We start from the raw sequence: 23,161 nt of genomic DNA, 5'->3' as shown, positions 1-23,161 counted from the left end.
TCCTTTACCTTTTACCTTTTTTTACAGACCCTGATGGCTGTGTTATCCATGCCCCATTGGGGACATTATACTTCTGGATACCAGTTACTACGAACCACAGGAGAAGAGAATGCTCTTGTTCCCATGTCCTGCTTCCAGGTTACCCACTGGAACATCTGGTTGGCCACTGTGAGAACTGGACTGGGTCAGTCATTGACCTGATCCAACAGAGCTCTTGTTATATCCTCACGTAAAGCGGTTTCCTCTCTGTTCCCTTTTCAGCTCCTGAAGCTGGCTCCCCTCCAGCTCCCGGTCTTCCTTGATGTCTCTGGCTTTCCTCCTATGGCCAGAAGTAGCTCCAGATGGCGCTCGATAAATCAAAAGGTGGCTTCATTTAAAATTCACTTTTTAATCATGTGTACAGATTTCTTCTCCCAAATCTTCATGCTTCCATGGGATCATTCTGTTCTGTATTTCAATTACGTACCTATAGATTGGGTTTGCGCTGTTGGGTTTTTCTTTATATACTTGTAGGCCCCTTATTTTGGCATTAAGTGGTACTTTAATTAAATACAAGTTTAAAGCAGGGTTTCCCAAACTTGGGTCTCCAGCTGTTTTTGGACTACAGCTCCCATCATCCCTGACCACTGGTCCTACTAACTATGGATGATGGGAGTTATAGTCCCACAACAGCTGGAGACCCCAGTTTGAGAAACTCTGGTCTAAAGCAACCATTGGTAAACAGGAGACCTGACTCATTTGCATGGTGGGTGGTAAAATACAGAAGCAGGAAGAAGATGGGTTAGCCCAAACTTTCTGCTGCATGAGATGAAAGACGAACTGGTATGTAGGATAATAATAATAATAATAATAATAATAATAATAATAATAATAATAATAATAAATTATTTATACCCTGCCCATCTGGCTGGGTTTCCTCAGCCACTCTGGGCGGCTCCCAGCAAAATATTAAAAACAATACAGTGTCAGACATTGAAAATTTGCCTAAACAGGGCCATCTTCAGTTGTCTTTTATTGCCTTGACATCTGCTGGGAGGGTGTTCCACAGGGCAGGCGCCACTACTGAGAAGGCCCTCTGCCTGGTTCCCTGTAACCTCACTTCTCCAAGCGAGGGAACCACCAGAAGGCCCTCAGAGCTGTTTTATTATGTTTTTATATATGTTGGAAGCCACCCAGAGTGGGTGGGGCAACCCAGTCAGATGGGTTATTGTTGTTGTTGTTGTTGTTGTTAATGTGGAATAAAGGTAAAGGTAAAGGGACCCCTGACCATTAGGTCTAGTCATGGCTGACTCTGGGGTTGCGGTGCTCATCTTACTTTATTGGCCAAGGGAGCTGGCGTACAGCTTCCAGGTCATGTGCCCAGCATGACTAAGCCGCTTCCGGCGAACCAGAGCAGCGCACGGAAACACCGTTTACCTTCCCGCCGGAGCTGTACCTATTTATCTACTTGCACTTTGATGTGCTTTCGAACTGCTAGGTTGGCAGGAGCAGGGACCAAGCAATGGGAGCTCACCCCATCGCGGGGATTTGAACCGCCGACCTTCTGATCGGCAAGTCCCAGGCTCTGTGGTTTAACCCACAGCGCCACCCGCGTCCCTAATGTGGAATAGAATGTCCCTATTTTCATTGGAGAAATGTTGGTATGGTAGACGATACCAAGCTAGACAGACCATGGCAGGTTCTTGTGTTCTTAGGGTGATGTTCAAATATCTACCATCTCCTCTCGCCAGAAGGCTTTCTGTCATAACTGACTAATGCCAACCAGGGCCGATAGCTGTATCAGTGCCTCAAATGCTGCTGCAGATGTTTCTCTTCCCTCTCCACAGGAGAAGCTCCTATGCAGCAGTCAGCGATGGATGCCCTCAGGGGAAGAACGTCAGCTGTCTCAGTAGGGAGGGAAGAGTGCCTAGATGCTCCAAAGGAGGGAGGACAGTGGTGGATTCGGCGAAGCAGATTCCACATGAACACTTCTGCATGGAGACCATCAGCAGATAGTTGCACAAAGCAGGCTGAGATGATGGGGAGGGGGAGGAGAGGCTGTGGGTGAGTGGGGGGAGAAAGGGAAAAGAAACCCCATGGATTAGATTATGGTGTGTGAGGGTGATGATGATGCAAATCAAGGGAAAGAGAAGGTGAGCAGGAGTGGAAAGGCACACTTTTGGCAAGGTTAAATTCTCTTGCATGGAAATGAAAGCTGAGAGATGTCACTCTCTTGAACAGGGGTCAGCAAACTTTTTCAGCAGAGGGCTGGTCCGCTGTCCCTCAGACCTTGTGGGGGGCCGGACTATATTTTGAAGAGGATACAAAATAAGAACGAATTCCTATGCACCACAAATAACCCAGAGATGCATTTTAAATAAAAACACACATTCTACTTGTGTAAAAACACCAGGCAGGCCCCACAAATAACCCAGAGATGCATTTTAAGTAAAAGGACACATTCTTCTCCTGTAAAAATACACTGATTCCCGGACCGTTCGCGGGCCAGATTTAGAAGGCGATTGGGCCGAATCCGGCCCCTGGGCCTTAGTTTGCCAACCCATGCTCTTGAATAAGACCATAAGTCTAGAACAGGGACGGAGAAATCGGTCAATTTTGGTTTCTCTCCTTTTCTCATTTTTCGGGTTCAGTTCTCCACATCAGCAGGAGATTTTACTTTCTTTCCAGCATTCATCAGCAGAGGTTTTTAAGCAGAGGTTGGACGGCCATCTGTCATGGATGCTTTAGTTGAGATTCCTGCATTGCAGGGGGTTGGATTAGATGACCCTCCCTCCCAACTCTATGATTCTATTATTTTAGTGCTGATGGCTCCTAATTTGCACGTTCTGGCATGCAATTTTGCCGAATGCAAACATTTCTGCAAAAGAATTTGTGCCCTGCTTCATTGTGAAAGCCTGATTGGAGTTTACCAAAAAGAAAGCTCAAGCAAAATGATCAATAAAGGTAAAGGTAAACGGACCCCTGAGCATTAGGTCCAATCGTGACCGACTCTGGGGTTGCGGCGCTCATCTCGCTTTATTGGCCAAGGGAGCCGGCGTACAGCTTCCAGGTCATGTGGCCAGCATGACAAAGCCGCTTCTGGTGAACCAGAGCAGCGCACAGAAACACCGTTTACCTTCCAGCCAGAGCGGTACCTATTTATCTACTTGCACTTTGACGTGCTTTCGAACTGCTAGGTTGACAGGAGCAGAGACCAAGCAACGGGAGCTCACCCTGTCACGGGGATTCAAACCACCGACCTTCTGATCGGCAAGTCCTAGGCTCTATGGTTTAACCCACAGTGCCACCCGTGTCCCAAAATGATCAATAAGACAGATTAATAATAACTTTCAAGAAGCGAAAATTGCAATAGACTAAAAGCAAATCAAGACTTGCACCAATGTTCTAAACATCTGGGTGGGCTTGTCTAAACAAAACTGGTGCCGAAAAGAGTGCAATGAAGGCAACTGCCTGAAAGCAAGAAGCAGGGAGTTCCAAAGTTTGGGTGCTAAAAGATTGAGTATTATATGGCCCCTATAACAGTGCCAGTTCTGCCAATCAAAATGGTTGAGTGGGGTAAGTTATATGCATTTCTGTATGTTACATATGTCTTTTTTTAATGCAGACTTTTCTCTACTAGATGCACGTTTTGTACACATGAGTTGCCTGGAGCACTGGACAGTAAAATCTGGGGAATTTTGGGGGGAAAGACTGTGTTTTGGTTCACACACTGTTTTGGAACGTGGAAATAAGATAGATTCACCTTTCAGTGCAAACCGAATCAAATTTCTTCCCCATCCCTAGGCTTGAACCAGGAGCCTCACAGGTATGGAGGTGGTCTACCACTCCGTATCACTACTGGACTTCTTGCCTCCTGGCAGAAACAGTAGGCAGTTGAAGCCAGGATGCGACCACCATGGACCAGATCCTGGGAGTCATGTGAGATACCAGAGCCAATCCCAATACTATTATTAATTTGTTTAGAACTTTTATATCCCACTTTATAACCCCAAGCCCCAATGAAGTGGCTTGCAAAAAGATTCTCACAATAAAAAGTAAAGTCACATCCAGGTCCTCCATCAGGAACAAGAATCACGTGGCTCCCCTACAGTGCCAGCCTTGTTCAGGGGATGTTTTCTGCTCTCCTTCCTTGGTGTTGCCCTTTGGCCTCTACCTACTAGGCAGCACAGCTGAGCAGGAAAGGGAGGAAAGCTGAGCAACTGGATCAAACCTGGTGGCTGTTGTCTGCTGCTAGGAACATAAGAAGCTACCCTATCAGACCAGACCCTGCAAGCGTCCCTATTTTCCAGGGACATCCCTGATTTACAGAAGCCATCCCAGTTTCTGATTTAATCCCAGAATGTCCCGCTTTTCCTTCTTGTTGTTGTTGTTTAGTCATGTCCGGCTCTTCATGACCCCATGGACCAGAGCACGCCAGGCACTCCTGTCTTCCAATGCCTCCCGCAGTTTGGTCAAACTCATGCTGGTAGCTTCGAGAACACTGTCCAACTATCTCGTCCTCTGTCGTCCCCTTCTCCTAGTGCCCTCCATCTTTCCCAGCCTCAGGGTCTTTTCCAAGGAGTCTTCTTTTCTCATGATGTGGCCAAAGTATTGGAGCCTCAGCTTCAGGATCTGTCCTTCCAGTGAGCACTCAGGGCTGATTCCCTTCAGAATGGATAGGTTTGATCTTCTTGCAGTCCATGGGACTCTCAAGAGTCTCCTCCAGCACCATTAATTCAAAAGCATCAATTCTTCGGCGATCAGCCTTTTTTCTAGTCTATAGGACATTCCTATTTTCATCAGAGAGATGTTGGAGGGCAACCCCCAAGCCATCTGAAGGCAGCCTTGTATAGGGAAGCTTTTAAAAAATGTTTAATGTTTTATTATGTTTTTATATCTGCTGGAAGCCGCCTAGAGAGGCTGGGGCAACACAGTCAGAGAGGTGGGGTTTAAATAGTAAAACAACAACAACAGCAGCAGCAGCAGCAACAACAACAACAACAACAACTGACTAGGACCTCCCTATTTTCCTCAGAGAAATGCTGGAGGGTATGTCTGACCCTGGATAGCTCAGGTAGCCAGAGGCCGGTGCTGATAAACCCAAGGTTGCAGGTTCGATCCCCGTATGGGACAGCTGCATATTCCTGCATTGCAGGGGGTTGGACTAGATGATCCTCAGGCTCCCTTCCACCTCTTCAATTCTATGATTTTATGTTAGACCATTGATCCATCCACCTCACTAATGCCTACCCCGCCGTAGGCAATCCTTTTTCAGCCAATAGGGCCACATTCCCTTCCACACAACCTTTCGAGGGCCACATACCAGTGGGAGGCAAGACTCATCAACAAAACTGGATGGAGCAACAAATATTTCTCCCGTTTGCACAGTAGGCTGGTTTCTATAAACACTCTTACCCACCTTCAGGGCTGGGTGACCGAGAAGGGGTTAACCAACCAGGAATTCTTCTCAGGTTTAGATTCCAATCTGAACCAGACAAGAATGGAAGGGGCTGTGTTGCTTGTTTCTTCTCTAAAGTCCTGAGAAATTTCACCAACTTCTGAAGTTGTTTACCAAAGGTATGGCTGACCTTTTATTCTTCGTCTGCGATAGCTACTGAGCACTGTTTCATTTAATACTGTTTAATGCTGTTGACTTTAGAGTTGGGTGTGTGGTGTCCCTTGCCTGCACCAGGGATGAGGAGACTCAAGCCTGTACGCCCGATGTACCCCCCAGGCCTCTCCTCAGGCCAAGCCCCCTCCCAAGCCCCCCTCCCCTTCACCCAAACCTGCCTGACACCCTCCTCAAATATTTTTGCCTGTCTGGAATGTGTCCTTGCATTCTGATGTTTTGCGAGTGTTTGAGATTCCACCCTATTGCAGAAACAAAAAATTTGCATTTGCATTGCCCACATTTGCAATCAGCCCCACCCACCCCTGACATGTGGTTCCCAGAAGTTTACCCAGAAGAGGGTGAAGCTTGTAGGTCCTGCCCCTAATCTTTGTGGGATTTACATCTTTTAAATGCATAATTCATTGCTTTCTATGGATGTTATGTTATAAAGGTAAAGGTACCCCTGCCCGAACGGGCCAGTCTTGACAGACTCTAGGGTTGTGCGCCCATCTCACTTAAGAGGCCGGGGGCCAGCGCTGTCCGGAGACACTTCCGGGTCACGTGGCCAGCGTGACAAAGCTGCATCTGGCGAGCCAGCGCAGCACACGGAAACGCTGTTTACCTTCCCGCCAGTAAGCGGTCCCTATTTATCTACTTGCACCCGGGAGTGCTTTCGAACTGCTAGGTTGGCAGGCGCTGGGACTGAACAACGGGAGCGCACCCCGCCGCGGGGATTCGAACTGCCGACCTTTCGATCGGCAAGCCCTAGGCACTGAGGCTTTTACCCACTGCGCCACCCGCGTCCCATGTTATGTTATATGAAACAGTAATTGCGTGATTCCCCCTCTTTCCCCCTTAACAATCTTTTTTAAAATTATTTTATCATTTATACACTGCGTATCTGGTTGGGGGCATAAATTATGTATTGTATATCTTTTCTTCTTCTTCTTTTCCTCTAAATCGCTTGGAGACCTTCGGGTGACAAGCAACCAATAAGTCTAATAAATGAAAATAATAATCTGCCATGGATTCTTTAGTTGAGAATCTTGCATTGCAGGGAGGTTGGACTAGATGACCCTTAAGCTCCCTTCCAGTTCTACAATTCTATGATTCTAGGACAGCTGCTACTCCTTCAGCCTCCTGTTTGCTGGCATACACCTCAACAATTTACAGTTCAGGTGGAAGAAGGGCCATCTTCACACACTGTGTCACACATTTCGCTTGTTTGGTGTATGCATAAATTGCTTTAAATGCACTCCAGGGGAATGTCATGTGTGAATTTCACCAATGCATAAGCAATAAATCGTAGAGTTGGAGGGAACCGATGCAGGAATATTTTTGCCTGGCATGGGGCTCAAACCCATAACCCTGAATTAAGAATCTCACCCTCTACCTACTGAGCTGTCCCAGCTGCAGAAATCTGCCTGTGAATTTGGACCTTCATCCAGGTAGGCTCATCCCAGAGCCGGGATTGTCTGTGGTCCCTTGTTGAATATGTATTCTGGGGCATCGCTGGGCATTTGCCCCATAAGGTGTGAGAGATACAGGGAGGAAATGGGTGTGGGGAGGGGAAAGATTTATTTTCTTTCTTTCTTTCTTTCTTTCTTTCTTTCTTTCTTTCTTTCTTTCTTTCTTTCCTCAAAGGTGTCTGCAGAATCCTGCATCCCTAAGCATAAGCTGCCATCTAGTGGCTTTATGATGCAAATCCCCCTTCCTCCGAAAAGTGCTTCATTTGCCTTCGCAGCAGGAGGTGAGGTAAGTGTTCACGGCTAAATGCGTTAGCTTAGCAATGTTACATGCTGGAAATAAATTAATATACGCCTCTTCCCGTCTTGGGGGCCATTGTTGCTGAGGAATAAATTAATAGTGCTGTTCTAACTAACTTTTGCCTCTGTGTGTCTGGTCCCGTTGGTAGCTTCGAAAGGAAAGGGGTCCCACGGTTTACTTGGGAGCAGACACAAAGCCCTAAATGTACCTTTGCATAATGTGAGCTGTTATAATTGCACTTCTTTTAAGGAGGACGGAAAATTGAGGTTGATTATTTCCAGTGTGATTAGAGCCAGTGTGGTGTAGTGGTTAAGAGTGGTGGACTCGTAATCTGGTGAACCGGGTTCAATTCCCCGTTCCTCCACATGTAGCTGCTGGGTTACCTTGGGCTAGTCACACTTCTTTGAAGTCCCTCACTCACCTGACAGAGTGTTTGTTGTAGGGGAGGAAGGGAAAGGAGAATGTTAGCTGCTTTGAGACACCTTCAGGTAGTGATAAAGCGGGATATCAAATCCAAACTCTCCTTCCTCTTCTTCTTCCTCTTCCTCTTCCTCTTCCTTTCTCCAAGGTAAGAGATCTCAAGGCTTGCTCTTGATGGGGTTACACCCCCTCTCAAGGATCAGGTGTGCTATTTGTGGTTACTTCTGTACCTATTGCTGTCACTTGAGGCTCAGGTGGTCTCAGTAGCATGGAGAGCTTTCCATCAGCTTTGGCTGGTTGCCCACCTGCTCCCCTATATGGACATGGATAGTCTTAACTTCTGTTGTCTATGCTCTGGTTAGATAACTGCAATGTGTTATACGTGGGGCTGCCTCTGAAGATGGCAGAATTCATTGTCCAGGTTGCTCACTGAGGAAAGATGGTTTGAGTATATCATGCCAATCCAGGCTCAGTGGTGGAGCTTCATGTTCCAGCACTGGGGGATCAAAGAACTGGTGGGGCGTGGCCAGCGTGCATCCCAGGGGCGTGGCACGTGTCTTGGGGGTGTGGCACACCGTCCGCAGGGGCGTGGGGCGTGTCCTAGGGTTGGTTATAGAGCAGAAACTTGCCTTAGAGTTGACCTTAGAGTTCAAAACCCTGCTTCAACCATTCAGCAGCCATCTTCCTCCCTGACCATTTTTGCACCCCACCGAGATCGCGCTGCCAGGGGCAGTGTGCTCCTCCCTCCTCCCTCTTCCTCCACCAGTGTCCTGGCCCGACTGCACCAGCTACCAATTAGTTTTCAGGCCCCATTCAAAGTGCTGTTTTTGACCTATAAAGTCTTGAAAGCCTCAGGGCCACAATACCTCAAGGACTGCCTCTCCCCATATGAACTGATCCAGACCCTGCGACCATCACCTGACGCCCTTTTGTTGTGCTTCCTCTGTGAGAGGTTCAGAAGGTGGCAACCCGAGAATGGACCTTTACTGGGGTGGCTCCCCATTTGTGGAATGCCCTTCTCAGGGAAGCTCATCTGCCACCTTTGCTACATTGGCACCAGGCAAAAAATCCCAGCTGGGGACATCAGGACTGGGGGCAAGATGGCGGGGTGGGAGCAGGAATGGGAGTCCAGAAGCCGGAAGCCAAGAGTCTGAGGGTCAGAGAGCCGGGAGTCAAGAAGCCAAGGGTCTGAGGGTCAGGAAGCAAGGAGTCATGAAGTCAGGGGTCCGAGGATCAAGAAGGAAGGAGTCAAACACAGCAAGGCAGGAAGCGTGTGGCTGTGGCAAAGAGCCGAAGGGAAAATGCTGACCTTATATCCCTTCCCGGGTCTTGCCACCAGGTGCTGTGTGGTTCCCAATCAGCCTCACCTGTGCGGCCGCACCTTGCCTCTTCAGAGCAAACTTAGGAAGGCCCCAGTCCTATTGGTCACAGGGCTTGGCTCCTGCATGCACACCTGACACCATCATCCAGCCCATTCACAGTGGCCAATCAGGTGCCTATGAGAAACCTGCAAGCAGAACCTGAGCATGAGAGCACTCTCCCCTTCTGTGACTTCCAGCAACTGAAACTCCCAACCTTCTGGAGCAGATTTTGAGTGTCTGCTAAGGGAAGAAGAGAGAGAGGAACTTCAATCACAAAAAAGAAAAGCAAGTCTGCTGCATGAACAGAGCAACAGGATACAATAGGGTTGCATCCATCTAACTTCTGTTCCAAGTATCTTATGAACAAGTTAGGGTGCAGCCCAGATGTGACCTGAGCAAAGTGCCAAGGGTTTAGCAGAGGTCCCTAGCAGGTCACATCTGGGCTCTGAGCCTGACGTTCCCAACTCGTGATCTACATCTATTTCTGTGGTTTATGTAATCTAATAATTTGTGTTAATATATATATGGGAAACCTGCCAAAGCATGAGAATTGAACAGAGAGTGAAGCTGAACCAGCACTTGACTTCCTGGTTGGCATGCCTGCAATGCAAGTTGTGTAGCAGAGATCACACTGTGGGTGAAGGACCCACTGTGAATCCTGTTAATACGCTACATCTATCTTCACCTTGAGGAATTGTGACAGGTACGTTGGGAAGGAAGAAGTCTTCTAGTTAGGTTTGACCCACACCATGAAGGCTAAACAGCTGATAAATTCAAAGAACAGTGTGCTCTGTTCGAATGTGATTCCTGCAGATAGGGATTGATTTCTTAAATTAGAACCAGAAATGCAAAGGATGGAAAGAAGAATGCTTGGAATGCGCTTGGAGTGCCTTTCTGATTTTTCCTTTAAAGTTGACTTGCCTGATGCCACCGTCCACAGAGAGAGGGGCAGTTCCCCAACCCTAGACTTAGGTTTACATCTAGAAGAAGGGCCATAGCTCAGTGGTAGGTTGCAGATTTTATTCCCAGCATCTCCAGGTAGGGCTGAGAGAGACCCCAGCCTGAATCCCAGGAGATCTACTGCCCATCAGTGTAGACAATATTAAGCTACTTAGCTCAATGGTCTGACTCAGTAGAAGACAGCTTCCTATGTTCCTCCACGCCACAGGTTCATCTGTGATCTTGTTCACTTAAATGTACATAATACTGTAGTTTGGATCCAACATTCCTTTGGGAGAAGGTGGAGGTAGCTTACCAATTTCAGGTAAAGGTAAAGGTACCTCTGACCGTAAGGTCCAGTCGTGGACGACTCTGGGGTTGCACGCTCACCTCGCTCTATAGGCCAAGGGAGCTGGCGCTTGTCCGCAGACAGCTTCCAGGTCATGTGGCCAGCATGACTAAGCCGCTTCTGGCGAAACCAGAGAAGCACAGAAATGCTGTTTACCTTCCCGCTGGAGTGGTACCTATTTATCTACTTGCACTTTGACGTACTTTCGAACTGCTAGGTGGGCAGGAACTGGGACTGAGCAATGGGAGCTCACCCCATCGTGGGGATTCGAACTGCCGACCTTCTGATCGGCAAGCCCTAGGTTCTGTGGTTTAGACCACAGCACCACCCGCGTCCAATGTCATGTACCATGCTCTTTTGCAGCTCTGGCTCATTCCACACCTCATGGAGATCCTTATGAATGGCTTTGTATTTCTAGGAAGTAGTTAGGGGAGATGAGAATCACTAATTCACACTGTGTGTAGTTAAAGTAAGGGATCCGCTCCCACAGGGGGCAGTAACGGCCACCAACTGTGTTGACTGTAAAAGAGGATTGGGGAAATTCATGGAGGGTTACAAGCCACAATGACGATGTTTCACCTCTGCTGTCAGCAGGTGGCATGCCTCTGATTACCAGTTAGTGGGAATCACAGGTAGGCAGAATGCTATTCCCCTTGTGGGGTTCCCATGGGCATTTTTTGGGTCACTCTGAGAACAAGATGCTGGACTAGGTGGGTCATTGGCCCAATGAAGCTGGCTCTTCTTATAGAGGGTGCCCAGGGCATGCTGACGTCACTCTGGTTGCAGACACATGTTGATGTGATGTGTGGACGCCTCGCTGCATGTTGACGTGATGCAAACATGCACCGCAGCATAGAACCTTGGGGGCCACACCCCTTCACTGAAAATTTGTGGTATAAACACCAACAACTGGGAAACACTGGCCTGCAAGTGCTCCAATTGGAGAACAGCCTTTACAAAAGGTGTCATGGGCTTTGAAGACGCTTGAACTCAGGATGAAAGTGAGAAACGTGCTAAGAGGAAGGCACACTGGGCAAACCCTTACCATGATCAACTCCTGCCTGGAAACATATGTCCCCACTGTGGAAGGATGTGTGGATCCAGAACTGGCCTCCACAGTCACTTACGTGTTAAAACTGTGTTTATGGAAGACAATCTTACTCAGCTACAAGTGGTCGTCAAAGAAGAAGGCTGAAAATTTGTGGGTGCCTGGGCTCCCATGGCCCCTGCATGGTTGGCACCTATACTTCTAGGGGTGCAGGAAGGAGATGAGCACAGATCCATCAAGGCCTATTCTGCTGGCAATCTCTAGTTAAGGAAAGTAAGAGGTTGTTGTTTTTTCTGTGCAATGAATTTTGTGAGATACTTGAAACATAATATGTGAAATTCCTCTGAAGATTTTTTTTTATTTTTTTATTTTATAGTATCATTCATTTCTTCTTTCTCCTCCTTCCAAATATTTTACTTATTTTTCCTATGCATTTTTTCTGTTGGATTGGGCTCCTCCATATTGACCCCTGAATGTTGCGGGTCTGACAATTCCCTATTCCACTCCCCGTACAACATTCCTTCATCCTATACTGCTAGATGAGGACATATTTCAGCCAGTCCAAGATCAAACAGCAATTTGTTCGAAGAAGGAGCTCAGATGCACACTGCAGGTCAGACTGCCTGGCATTGAGTTGGTCTCGGGGGCTGGATTCAAGGTTCACTGAACTCAGCCAAAAAAATCCCCACAAAAAACTGCCGTGGACTTTAGTGGGGTTTTGAACTGCTGTTCTCTGTGAAAAAATCATTCTAGGTTTCTGGTTCCTTCTGGCAAGATACGGAGAACAACTGAAATCAAAGCTCAGAGTGTTACTTTCTGAAACGAGATCCTCTAATTTTGTTCTCTTTGAGAGGTTGCTATCTTTTGGGATTAAGTCTAAAGCACGGAATAGTGAGAATAGCAGAGAGAAGGAAATCAAGAACAACACTGATGTGATGGTCGTAGACTTTAAAGGAGGCTTAGACAAATTCGTGGAGGCTGAGGCTAACCATGTCAGTAGCTGAATACTATCTACAGCATCAGAGACAGCCTGTCTTTCAGTACCAAGTGGGGAGGGTGCTGTTACCTACAGATTCTGCATTCAGGCATTCCATAGGCATCTTTGTTGCTACAATGGGAACAGGATATGAACTAGATGGGCCTTTGCCCTGATCCAATAGGGTCTCCTTATGTTCTTACGATGTTAAAAATGAGCTATAAATTCCTGGAGGATAAGACTATTGGCTATTGGCAATGATGGCCCTTTATGTCTGCATGCATCAGAGGTAGTTAGCCTATGAATATGTTTCATGCATGGAGAGTGCTGTTGCTCCCTCATCCTTCCTGTGGCCTTCCTTTGGAGTAGCCATGACTAGTTGTCAATGGCTACTACTAAGAATGGAAGGATCTCATCGATTAGGGTTCTTTTGGTTTCTCATTTTTCCAATCTTAGATTCAGTTTTCCACATTTCTGCAGAAATCTGCAAATTCTTTTAAAAGAAAATCCCCATGAAAATTCACCAGCATTGTAGTGTGAATCCCACCCCCTTAATAAACACATCTTATTGATTAAGGTATAATTTTTTGAAAGTAGTTTCTCCACTTATACTGCTTTTTTGTATGTTCCGTGTGCTGCTCTGGTTCGCCAGAAGCGGCTTAGTCACGCTGGCCACATGACCCGGAAGCTGAACACTGGCTCCCTCAGCCAATAAAGCGAGATGAGCGCAGCAACCCCAGAGTCGGCCACGACTGGACCTAATGGTCAGGGGTCCCTTTACCTTTATTCACAACTCTATTCATTGCTCACTTTCCCTTCTCATGTGCCTTTTCGTAAATATTGTTGCGCTGGAGAACTGCACCACAAAATTCAGATAAGGGTTGGTTTTGAAGGCTAGCCATCTACTGGTTCCCGTGTCATTTGGGAAAGTGTGAATTTGACTTTCAATGTGAACTCATCAAATTCCCTCCACCCACCAATCTCTAGCTGCTAGAGGATCGAAGGCAGTATGCCTTTGAATTGCCAACAGCAGGAGAGAGCCTTTCTCCATATTTCCTTCATGCAGACTTCCCATACGTATCTGGTTGGCCATGCTGGAAAACACAATCCTGGACTATCATTATTACTTGTTGGCATCCAACCATCTCTAGAGACAATGGAGTGTACCTCCAGGGGTGAAGTTAAACCACTGTGTTAGCCTCATTGAAATGACCTCCATGCCTGGACAATGTGCATGGAGGTCCTGAGTTGCCCAGGCAAGAAGACCCCTATCATAGCCTCGCTGATGTGGTCCAAAGGAAAGCTGAGCAACACGTTTGGCACCAGCTTGGCTGCAGGAGTTGCTGGAAGGAGATGTTCAATGTGCCATTCAACCATCCTAGGGACAGATCATGAAGCTCCAATACTTTGGCCACCTCATGAGAAGAGAAGACTCCCTGGAAAAAAAACCTGATGTTAGGAAAGATTGAGGGCACAAGGAGAAGGGGACAACAGAGAACAAGATGATTGGACAGTGTTGTCGAAGCTACCAGCATGAGTTTGACCAAACTGTGGGAGGCAGTGGAAGACAGGAGTGCCTAGCGTGCTCTGGTTCATGGGGTCACGAAGAGTCGGACATGACTAAACGACTAAACAACAACAGGGACTTGTCAGGGGCTGGGCAGAGGAGGAGGAGTGGTAGAGACCGACTCCCCATCCTGACTCTTCCAGGGAGGAGGAAGAGGAAGACAGTATAGATTTACAACAGTGGTTTGAGGGAGGTCACAGCTCAGAGGCAGATGAGGGGGATGTTGCAAACAGGCCCGGGAAGGCCGCCAACTTCCCAAGACACCAGAGCGTCTCTCCAGTCATCCTCCCTGGCCGTAAATCTCCCTCAGTCCAGAGAGACCGGTGATAAGCGACCCCTCTCACCTGAGAGGAGCACACTCGTCTTCTGGCATATCATTGCAGAAGAAAGACTCGATCAGTAGCTCTAAAACTACTTTATTTACAGTGTATAAAACAAAGACTCCATCAGAACATCTGTGCTCTTTGAGCACCAGTACAGAACAGCATCACAAACAGAAGTGTAACTAACTTCCAACAGTACTGAGACTTCCTGTCTCACGCTCACTCAGATACCCACATGATGTAGACAAAACGTAGTGCTTCTGCTGGAGCAGCACGGATGGATAAAAATCCCAACAGGGGAAAGTTAGGGAAAAAATGGGAGAGGAGGAGCAGGCAGAGCCAGAGCAACACCTGGCTAACATGTTGTCACTAGAAAGCATTCTAGACCCTCCATCTCCCAGAACCCGGTGAGCCTTAAAAGTAGGAGAGCAAAAAGCTCAAAGACAGAAAGAATTTAGCAGCACCCGTAGAGGAGATGATGATGATGATTGAGGAAGTGGGAGAGAAGGGAGGGTGGAGATTCACTCGGGACAATGTCATTATCCAAGAGGCTGGGATCTATAGCTTCTCTCTGTAAAGTTTGAAATAAAAAAGAACTGTAAGAAACTTTCCCTTGTCTTTATACTTCCTGGGCAACCAGCCAGGTGCCGCTGACAGGACTCCACTCTGGATTTGTGTAGGGTTTACTCCTTAGCCTTATTTTCTCCCGAAGATATCCCACAAGGCAGTGGAGGTTTGGGTTCAGAGTTATCTTCTCATGCCCCACCTTTGCCCCTGATGGAACTCAAGGCTGCTTGCAAATAAAAATAAGAACCGTTAAGAACATAGGAAAAACAGTAATTAAAAAACAATTGAACATTGATGAAATTAAAAGGTAAAGGACCTCTGGATGGTTAAGTCCAGTAGAACACGACTATAGGGTTGCGGCGCTCATTTCTGCTTTCAGGCTGAGGGACCTGATGTTTGTCCACAGAGAGCTTTCTGGGTCATGTGGCTAGCATGACTAAACCACTTCTGGCGCAATGGAACACTGTGACGGAGGCCAGAGCACACAGAAATGCCCTTTACTTGATTGATTTACTTTATTTACTTCTTTGTTTACTTCTTCAACTGATGGAATTAAAATTATATACATATATAAAATCTATTAAAACCCATACCAATAATTACCCCCCTCCCCAAAAAAGCCCCGTAATTTCCCTGAAGGGACGCGGGTGGCGCTGTGGTCTAAACCACAGAGCCTCTTGGGCTTGCCGATCAGAAGGTCGGTGGTTCGAATCCCCACAACGGGGTGAGCTCCCGTTGTTCGGTCCCTGCTCCTGCCAACCTAGCAGTTCAAAGTAGATAAATAGGTACCGCTCCGGCGGGAAGGTAAAAGGTGTTTCCGTGCTCTGCTCTGGTTTGCCAGAAACGGCTTAGTGATGCTGGCCACATGACCCGGAAGCTGTACGCCGACTCCCTCGGCCTGAAAGTGAGATGAACACTGCAACCCCTGAGTTGGCCACGACTGGAGCTAATGGTCAGGGGTCCCTTTACCTTTACCTAATTTCCCTAATTGCCCAAAGCGTTTTGGAACAAGAAAGTCTTCACTTGCTGGCAGAAGGGGGGAGCCACTTCTCTAGGGACTAGATGGGTTTTGGTGTGACCCAATGGAGCACTTCACTTCATATAAAAATGAGATGCAAACGTTTGTAGAATCTTTTTTTTTTTTTGCTTCTTTTTTATTATTAAGGATTTTCTTTTTTATATATAATAAATTTTTATTGTTAAAATAATTCAACATTAATACACATACAAACATACAAACATTTCATACAACATACCTACATACATACAACATACCTACAACATACCTACACTTAATCCCACAGATAATTCCCATCACCATCCACCACCCCTCACCCTTTGTGTTAGACTTCCAATCTACTCAATTGCAATTTCTTTCCACTTCTATTACTTTCTTTCACACACCTTTAACCTAATTTCATACTTCTTTTTCTATTACACATTGTTATCCATCTTATTTAGTATTCCAATATTTGAAACGAAACTTGTTTATTGTAATAGGAGTTATGATTTTTCGATATAGTTTTGCAAGTATCTTTTAAACACCTTCCAGTCCCTGTCTGCCTTCTCTTTTGAGATCCTTCCAATTTCTCCCATTGTTTTGGATAAATTGTAGTACTCCATTAATTTGGCAAGCCACTCTATCTTTGTTGGTACAGTACCACTTTTCCAATTTTTCGCAATCAATAGCCTTGCGGCTACTGTTGCGTATAAATATAAGGTCTTGTCTTCTTCCTTTAGGCTTCCTGGTACTATTCCCAATAAAAAACCTTCTGGTGTTTTCCTTAATGAATATCTGAACATTTTTTTCATTTCGTTATATACTGTTTCCCAAAATTGTTTGATGTTTAAACAATTCCACCATATATGTATCAGAGTACCTTTTCCAGTGCAACAACGATGCAATATTATTAAGGATTTTCTTGTTTAAAGAAGTAAGTGTAATGCCTCGTATTTTTTCCATGTAACATTTTTACAAATCCGTTTCATTTGTTGAGACATTAGGGGGAGAAGAAGAAAAAAGGGGGGGTGGAGGGAGGGAAGATGGGTGGGGGTGGGTGGCGATGTTTTAAGTTGGCGGCCACCACTACTTCTCAGGGGAGAGGATACCACAGTTTAACTATGAACTGTGTGAAGAAGCATTTTCTGTTGTCTCTTCTGAATCTTCCAACACTCAGCTTTGTTGGATGCCCATGAGATCTAGTGTTATGACAGAGGGAGGAAAGCATTTCTCTATTTACTTCCTCTAAACGCTGCATAATTTTGTAGACCTCTGCCATGCCCCCTCTCATTCGCCTTTTCTTTAAACTTAAAAAAAGTTTCAAATCTTGCAACCTTCCCTCGGAAGGGGAGTTCCTTTGTCCCCTTGATCATTTTGGTCTTCAGACAACCAGGGAGGGAGAGAGAGAGAGAGAGAGAGAGAGAGACCTGCAGACTGAAATAGTGGAACCCTGGAACGTCTGTTCAGCTCAGTTTTGCTGGTTGTACAGGCAGGCCCCTTCATCAGTCTCCTCTCATGACTGCACATTCTCGGTTTATGTTGGAGGAATGTTTCCTACTTCTATCCTGCTGTTTCTTCTTTCCCTTTTAAAAAAAATAGATTCTGACTTCTCCTGGCTATTCCATGCTGGGTTTCCTTGAAATCCTTCCTTTCCTTTTGGTACTTTAGATCTTTTATAGCTGGCACATTCCCTGTGGCCGTTTCTTCGCCCCACTGTGCAAATTTACTGCAGCTATTGTTTTTGCATGCGCACACACACACACACACACACACTTTCTTTTACAAATCTGTACCTCCAGCTCCCTAATCATTTTTTGCCACACTCCTCTGAACTCTTTCCCAGTTTGTCTACATCTCCCCGGTAATGATTTCCTTTCACCGTGCTTCTCATTTGTCATCCGACCTCCTCCATCTTATCACATCCCTGCAGACCTTTTGCCCCGTTGCTATGTTGTGCTGTTAGGTAGACTGGACTTGGGCAATTGACGTAATCCCTTAATTTGCCAGAGGTATGCAAACCAGTATCCAGTACGCTTTTGATTTCCTGAGCCTAATAGGATGCTGCGAGGAAAGGATTATGCCTTCGCCTCATATAAATATGAATAGGAACAATCGATGGACTTAAAATCCAGAGATGAAGGGATATTGCTTATCTTTGTGCAATTCTGCATTGCGTGGTTTGAAGACCAGGCATCCTGTGATCTGTCAACTCAGCGTAACTTGTGAAGTCCCAAGCTATACATGGCCCAACAATCAGATATGAGGGCCCAACAGGGGTTGGTAAAACTGTTGCGTTGGCTGCCTGTCTAGGAATCATGCATAAAGGCCCCCTGTCCTGGTCACCTTAAACCAGCTGGGGTCTGCAGTCATTCCAATCAAGAAGAAGAAGAAGAGTTTGGATTTGATATCCCGCTTTATCACTACCCTAAGGAGTCTCAAAGCGGCTAACATTCTCCTTTCCCTTCCTCCCCCACAACAAACACTCTGTGAGGTGAGTGGGGCTGAAAGACTTCAGAGAAGTGTGACTGGCCCAAGGTCACCCAGCAGCTGCATGTGGAGAAGCGGAGACGCGAACCAGGTTCACCAGATTACGAGACTACCGCTCTTAACCACTACACCACACTGGCTCATGCCAACCTAAATTCAACTGGTGTTTTCAAATCCTTCAGTAAGAATCCTGGGAAAACTCTAGATATTTGTTCATGTGCACGTACATTTGTCAGTTCTGTGGGAATGTGATAGAAGGAGAGGATATATTGATTAAATATTATCCTTCCTTCACCCACGCTATTGAATCATGTAGCAGAACAGATTCCCCTCAATTCAGCAGGAAGCTACTTTCCAGATTCGTTTGAATCTCTTTAGTTAAGCAATCAAATGTGGCCTTGCCCAGATGGATTATTTCTGGTGTCCCCTTTTATCCCTCCTAAAAGAATAAAGACACAAGAGTCTTTCCTTAAAAGTAACAAGAAGTTGACTCACATTCAGTTCACAATATGATCCCTGAAGGCAGGCTTTGGCTAGTCGTTACAGAACATAGTGTGAGTTTATCCCATAGGGGGCTTGAGCCCATGTACTGCTAGCTGAGAGCCGGCAGACAGCAAAATACATTCAGAGAATAGCATCAAGAGAAGAAAATGGCTGCAGGAGAGCAGCGTGGCATCAAGAGGAAGATGGCTGCATGATTTGGCTCATTTATGGAGTCAGCAAAGGTCATGCCCACCTGCCTGGTCACATGCAGGGGGAGGACGCTCCAGACGAGAGGAACAGGAAGTTATACTGGCTGGAGTAACATGCCCCTGCCTGCGTCCACTCTAGGGAAACAAGGAATGCTGTATTTGTCTGCTCCAATGGATTACATCTCACAAGTTCTTCTTATATTTTTGTGAAAGTGGGGTGGGAGCGTTGAGTCAATGTGCTTTCGGGATGTTGCTGTTTGGGGCTGGGATTCAACCACACACCATCAAATTCAAGCTGCACAAGTGTAGTTGACTGGAAGGCCTTGCTCAACCAACCTGCTTCCCAAAAATGGGTGGGTTTTGTTTTGTTTCGTTTCTCTGTGATAAGGAAATGTACCAGAAAGTGTGGCCTAATGCTTGTATCAATGCAATGTCTTCTCACCTGCTCACAAATGAATCAGGGTTGTTAAAAGGTCCCCTGCTCTCCTCACAGAGCTAAAATTTCAAAAGTTCCTTTGGAAGAGGGTTTAACTGCTGATCTACTCTGGTTATTATAGCTCTGTGAGGGAGTAGTGCAGACAAACTTTCAGCACCCTTAACAAACCAGAGTTCCCAGGATTCTTTGGGGGAAGCCATGACCGTTTAAAGCAGTATCATAGTGAGGCCAAAGAAGATAAATTCACTGTGTTTACTACTATCGGTAATTGCTCTACTTGACCATAGTGTGTTTGTGTGTGAAATAAAAGGACAGTAGCAAAGGACAAAACTCCCTAGCATTTCTCTCTGGGCCACAGCTGTTCACCTCATCCCTCCCCATCCTGCACAAAATTCCACTCCTGTGTCGAATCTCAAAGGTTTCAGCTTAATCTTCTTATCAACCCACTTTAATTTCAGTCTACAACTCATCACCCATCCTGTGCACCCTTGAGAAGTTCGCAAAATTAGTTTCCTTTATTGCTTCATTGTTCTCTTCTTTGCAAATGAGATTGCCTTCTCTATCCCCCACTCCCCACTCGGAGCACTCCTTCTAATAACCAATAGAAGAAGAAGCTTTGCCATTATGTCAATGCTTTTTCCTGCCAAACGTCTGCCTGCTTTCTCTTAAAACTGTTGCTGGTCTGGGCGCCACAGCCAGAGATCTGAGGTGACATTCACATCACTACAAATGCTTTCATTTATTTCCCCCCCAAAGAAAACGGTTCACACCTACAGCCCTGTGCCATCAAGAGATAAATCACGGAGCGGCAAGCCATCAAGTGACACTATTGATTTATTTATGAATTGTCTTCCGCACGTGCATCAAGGCAAATTGCAAGCATGTGCTAAAAAACAGTACAAAAATGGCTAAAGGCAGGTTTCAAAATAATACTGAGTGAACACCTAATTCAGGGAACTTTTCATCCTGCCGGGAAAACTTGCTGGAACAAAAATGTCTTCAATTGTTTCCATAAAGTACGGTTAGTGGGAAACTGTGATAAGAATATTGTTCCACTAAGCAGAGGCAGCCACACTGAAATCACACTGCTCTGAGTTATGGTGAAGCAAGCTTCTGAGGTCTTTGGAACTTACAAGGGATTGTCTTCAATGAACTGCAGTGATTTACTGCAGTGAGGCTTCCTCAACCTCGGCGCTCCAGATGTTTTTGTTCTACAACTCCCATGATCCCTAGCTAGCAGGACCAGTGGTCAGGGATGCTGGGAATTGTAGTCTCAAAACACCTGGAAGGCCGAGGTTGAGGAAGCCTGGTATATGTCATACATTGGGTCTTATATGGTAGTATCATATAAGTAAGCAAGGGGCAGATGGGAAGGTAGCCCACCACAGAGGAGGAAAACTCTGATCCTATACCTCCGTTGCCTTGCAGGATATCTTCAGGAGAAGAAAAGGCTAAGGAGTAAACCCACCACAAATCTGGTGTGGAGTCCCTAAGGTGGTTGAATTGTGCTTTGCGTACCTCCTTCCGGCAACTCCTGCAGCCGAGCTGGTGCCAAATGTATTGCTCAGCTTTCCTTTGGATCATATCAGCAAGGGAAGGATGGGGGTCTTGTAGTCTGGGCAGCCCAGGACCTCCATATACACTAACACAGTGGTTTGACCTCACCACTGGAGGCACACTCCTGTGATGGCCTGGGACTCAGGCTTGGACTCAGAACCAGAGGAGTCTCAGTCTGCACTGGATCTTTTTCCTTAGGCATCATCTGAACCAAGTCTGAAGCCTGATCCAGAAGAGTCCCAGTCTGCACAGGTTCCCCTGCAACAAACACCAGCTGGGCCGAGTCAGGGGCCTGAGCCAGCCCTGGTTCCAGATGTGGGGATTACCTTGTTGCCTTCAGCTGGGCCATCACTTAGAGCTGCTCCACTACCAGTTTGGTCAGGAGAGGCTGAGGCAGCCTCTGGGTCTAGTAACCCGCTGACGTCTCCTGAGCTGCAGAGACTCAGGTCTGAGAGAAGGAGAGATCTGAGTACTCACAGGAGGAGTGCTCGCCTCTGGGAGAGACAGGGAGGTGAGTCGCCGGGGGATCAGGACCAGCCGTTACCCCGACAAAGATAAAAGGCTGTCTGACCACGCCCCAAGTTGTACGAGCAACATTGCTGTATGCCAGATCCTGCCTGAGATCCTGTACCTGTCCTTGCCTGGTTTCCTGCCTCGTGTCCTGCCTTGGCCCTGTCAGACTGACTCCTAGTGGAACCTTTGGATTCTGGACCGGTCCTGGACCATGTTTCAAGGGTTACCCCTGGGCCCAGTACACTCCATTGCCTCCTGAGACAGACAGATGCCAGGCAAAATAAGTAAATAGCATCTAGCTTATGATGGAGGTCAATGACTTTTTTCTCAAAGCGTCCACTAGTGCAGCCACCCTTTAAAGTAGGCATCCCCAAACTAGGCCCTCCAAATGTTTTGGGACTACAACTCCCAACATCCCTGGTCCTGTTAGCTAGGGATGATGAGAGTTGTAGTCCCAAAACATCTGGAGGGCCGAGTTTGGGGATGCTTGCTTTAAAGGGTGAGACCTCAAAATATCCCAGTGAGGACTGGGCATGCCCAATGGGTGTGGAATGTTAATTCACTGTTGAGAGATGGGTAAAAGAAACACGAGGAAGGGGTGGGAGTCGGAATGAGGTATACCGAAAGAGGGCGTGGTTGGTTAGCTGGCATCCTGAACAGGAACTCTCTACGCTGCCAAATTGAAGAAGAAGAGTTTGGACTTGATATCCCTCTTTATCACTACCCGAAGGAGTCTCAAAGCGGCTAACATTCTCCTTTCCCTTCCTCCCCCACAACAAACACTCTGTGAGGTGAGTGGGGCTGAGAGACTTCAGAGGAGTGTGACTAGCCCAAGGTCACCCAACAGCTGCATGTGGAGGAGCGGAGACGCAAACCCGGTTCCCTAGGTTACGAGTCCACCTCTCTTAACCACTACACCACAATTGGGTTGCAGCTTCTGTCCATTTGCTTCTTCATCGCTTAGCTGGCGACTTCTCAGCAAAGTGCAACAAATAAATGAATAAGCCCGTCACATCTGCAGGAAGCGGCGCTTTTAAGAGGCAAGGGCCCAGGTGGCATTGCTCCTTAGGAACATCTGCACCCTGCCACCGGCTCGGCATTCGGATCTGACGAGCAAAGCCGGCGGAAGCCAGGCTGAGCGCTTTTGACAACTTTTGGATGCGCCAACCTGGGCCGGTAACCAGAATTAATTAAGTCTTCTCGCTGTTTGCCGCCGATAAATCCTAATAAACACGAAGGGAGCGTTCTGGTGGCCTTATCATTCCAGAGGAATTAGAACACAGCGGTGTCGTTTAGCAATCCAGATGGTTTATCATTGCGTGGTTTTGTGTTGAAGTGGGATGCGGTGACGGCGGGAGCGGGGGGGGGGGGGCTGGCGTATCAAGCGAGGAACAGAAGCGAGGCTGAGCCGCGCTCTCCCTTTTCGATTATGGATATTTATACACACAGCAGAAACCAGGAGTGTGACATCTGGGAATCTTCGCTTGTTTCTTAGTCCTTCAACCCCCGTTTAAAAAAAACACCTCTCTACAACTTCAAAACCCCTACCCCAACAGTTGCATGTTCTCC

At 46.8% G+C, this 23,161-nt stretch overlaps 1 long non-coding RNA gene across 1 annotated transcript; it reads left to right on the top strand.

The window, feature by feature from the left end:
* Positions 1-1,213: 1,213 nt before the first annotated feature.
* Positions 1,214-22,818, top strand: LOC144329159 (uncharacterized). The gene is made up of 3 exons (XR_013394582.1): positions 1,214-2,043; positions 7,235-7,345; positions 20,951-22,818. It is a non-coding gene; the product is annotated as an uncharacterized LOC144329159 (long non-coding RNA).
* The last annotated feature ends 343 nt before the right edge of the window (positions 22,819-23,161 follow it).

This window comes from Podarcis muralis, chromosome 11, assembly GCF_964188315.1.
Source record: "Podarcis muralis chromosome 11, rPodMur119.hap1.1, whole genome shotgun sequence".
NCBI lineage: Eukaryota > Metazoa > Chordata > Lepidosauria > Squamata > Lacertidae > Podarcis > Podarcis muralis.
Note: the sequence above shows the minus strand (reverse complement) of the source record. Positions and strands in the feature narration are given on the sequence as shown.